This window comes from Clinocottus analis, unplaced genomic scaffold, assembly GCF_023055335.1.
Source record: "Clinocottus analis isolate CAN_PGR_092001 unplaced genomic scaffold, fCliAna1.0.p SCAF_9, whole genome shotgun sequence".
Lineage (NCBI taxonomy): Eukaryota > Metazoa > Chordata > Actinopteri > Perciformes > Cottidae > Clinocottus > Clinocottus analis.
Genome location: NW_027176251.1, coordinates 9,078,758 through 9,082,196, shown reverse-complemented (window position 1 = coordinate 9,082,196; position 3,439 = coordinate 9,078,758).

Below are 3,439 nucleotides of genomic sequence, written 5' to 3'. Positions count from 1 at the left end.
TGCAGATGCACAAATCAAGCTGGTGATCATGTCTGTGGAACGTGAGAGTTACTTGATAAATAACATATCTGTGTTCTTGTGCAGCATGAGCAACTCTGCTTTATCGTCACAAGTACGAAGCTCAGAATCCGGCGTCAAATTCCATGTATGTGAAAATGTACATGTCCATTAAAGCTGATTCTTGTTCTATGATAGCCTTCCGGTGCTTTATCGCCACCAATGTCCAGCAGCCACTTCAACGTCAATGATTGATTTGTCCATTCTGGGCTCCTGTAGAAACATGGATTTAATTAAATAAATATCAAGGGCTCATTTCAAATCATTTAAAAATGGTATTCCATTTCTGTCAATAGATCCTCCAAAATCCTATACACTGGTCTTCCAGTATGAAATTTAATGCATGAGTGTAAAGCTACCCTCAGAACATCAGAAATCTGGGATTTAAGCGTTAAGTGGCATCAGAAAGTTGCTACTTCACATGTGGATCATATTTCATTGGCCACACTTTAAAATATCAGAGGCAATTGAGGTCAAAATTAAAATAATTCCAATTTCGAGCAGAGTAAACGTTGACAATTCTGTGGGTGTGTAGGTGGCTTCATGCCTGAATGAGTGTTCTTATTATGCAGTTATTGGACCATTATCCCTCTCATGTTCACGTCATGATGTGCAGCGCCATGTCCGGAAGACTTGCATTTGTGCTGCGAGTTACCACTTGTTCATTCTGAACAAATGTGAACCCCCATTCACTCCACCAGCTTATCAACGTTACAAGAGATGTGAATGACTTAAACATCTCAACGTTATTTTCATGCAAAGAGGGGAAGAGGGTAGAAGGAAGTTATTTGTCGGTCTGCTGAAGTGGGAGGAAGTTCAATTTAATTGGATTTTGATGTGCCCTGTTGTCATGGCACCCAGATCCCATCCTTACACTTATACAGTATGTGCATGTGGGCCTGTGCGTAAGTCTGTGTGCATGTGTCTGTATCTAACACAGAAGAGCAAGTGAGAGACAAGGTGGACGTAAAATAGAGATGGAAAGACAGACGTGAAACAAAAGGATGAATAATTATCTGACACAGGAAATGAGTTTCTATAAAGAGCTTTTAGTGATGGAGGTATAGTCCGTGATATTGATTGAGAGAAATTAATGTGTTTGGCCATTCGTCACAATGGGCTCAAGCTACAGCTGGTTAAGTGGCCACGGATCTCTTCGTCAGTGGCAAGTGAAATAGCAGCCAAGAGGTTTAGTGCATGTGTAATGAAGGGACACAAAGTCCATCTGCATCTCAGTCTGCTTTGATGCTTTGATGTGGCATGTGCTCTATCTTGATTTATCTCTAAAGGCGACTCTATAAAACCCCAGATTAGCTAGACACACACACATCATTCGTCTGTGATGGATGTGGAGCACAAAAAAGAGCATAATTTTAAACCCTTAATTAACTAGTGGAGAAAACATCCCTATTTAAATCAACAATTTGGAGAAGTAACCATTCAGACAGCTAAATAGAGCCCAGAGTGTCTTTACTCCAATAGGAAGGTTTGAATGTCGAGTGCTTTGCTCATTGATGGTTCATAGCATTTGGCCAGCAGCTGAACAATCTTTAAACACATTTACTTATTACAGTAAAACACAAAGAAGAGACAGAGCAAGTTGTATTTGGAGTTGTGTCATCAAACAAATGTATGTTTTATTTTCTAATCTGATCTAATATTGACTCAACCTTTGCTTGCCAACAATTCCTGAGAAAAATATCTGTCTCTTTAGCTGCAAAATGCTCCACCATCTTTAGCGGCTTGTTTCTAACTTCATCTGGGAAAGTATTATACGGTGGGTTTATCAGAGCTCTTTCACTGGAGACAGCTGTCTGATGCAGCTGAAGACGCCGTTGATGAGAGCTTTGAGACTGAACCAAATCAGTGAAGTTGCGGACCATAAAACCAAAGCAATCAGCTGAAAGACACAAAAAAGTTCCAAAGAAATAAGAGGAATAGTTGAGTGATAACTCTCTGTGGGTTTGTTACTACCAGCCACCCTTTTCATAACACACAACAATTTGATCCACTGTTGATGCATAAATATTGGCAGCTTCAAATAATACATAATACATAATTTATAGAAAGTATGAGGCAAAGACAGATATACTGTGGTTCTGTAAATGAAAACAGTCAATGAAATACTAATAAATACTCTAGCTATTTTCATTCAAATAAAAAGTTTATAACATTTATTGATTCCTGAATATATGTGTATATTAATAGTAAGCGCTGAGACCAAACACTTAACTCAACAGAGCTGAGAGCGCAGCGTGAGGTAAATGCTATCATCGCTGACAAAGAAAAAAAACGGATTCACTCTACAAACACTGTGTTGAATTAATTGGCAGTCCCAGTCCACAGAAACCGAGTCATTAGTCTATAAATCTGGCCAAGGATGTTAAGAGTGACATAAGGCAAGATTAACCATCCATCCTCAGAAGTACCGAACTGAGTCACAGTTGAGTGTGAATGTAAACACTAATATTGACATGGGGAGCTTTTGTAGCTTAACTGTACACAAGGGAGCTCTATAGCCATCCACTCACAGTCACAAAGAGAGAGAGAGACACTTCTTTTGAGGACGCATTACATCAGGAAAACAAGTATACGTATACCTTCGTGAGTTGTTTGATTTTGAAAGGTTTTCGCAAAGCAGAGAAAAATAATTTACAGCAGTCATAATTTAGAAAATCACTGTTGTTTGTTTGGAGGTGGTATTAATAATGGATACTTTACTTTTAACAGCCCAAATGAGTCTCACTGCTTAATGGACTATGACAGTGTGCAGGCTTACTATGCTCATCGTTATCATATCATATCATTTTCTTGTGGATGCCAGATATTAGTGGTGGCTTTTAACTGAATAGAATTACTTATCTACTTCATGTCTTTTCTTTTTATGGGACATTTTAGTTCTACTTCACATTTTTAAGAGGGGAAGTACTGCCTTTTATTTCACTTATAATAATCATAATAATCACTTAAAAGTAAATCTGACAGATGTACTTTCTAAACAAATGTATCTGTAAACACAACACCTATTTTGCATTCATTTCAACTTGCAAATTTGCAAATTTCCAACATCATCCAACGTGGAGGAGACAGAGAATAGGCCTAATAGTGCCCAGGTTGTCAAGCCAGACAGCTAGCTTAGTAGGCTGGCTTGACGAACACTTTCAAAGTCATTTGTTATCATAAAACATTCATTTATGCTTTTGTTATCATTTTAAGTGTATGTGTTTTAGTAGTCTGCAGCAGTGTTTTGATTGCAGGTGATAGAGGAGCTGATCATGTGACCTTCTCCTACGTATGACATACTATACAGTAAACCTGCTTATTAAAGAATTACCTTCAGGCTTTCCGTTAAAACTGATACACGACGGGGTCTATTTGAGTA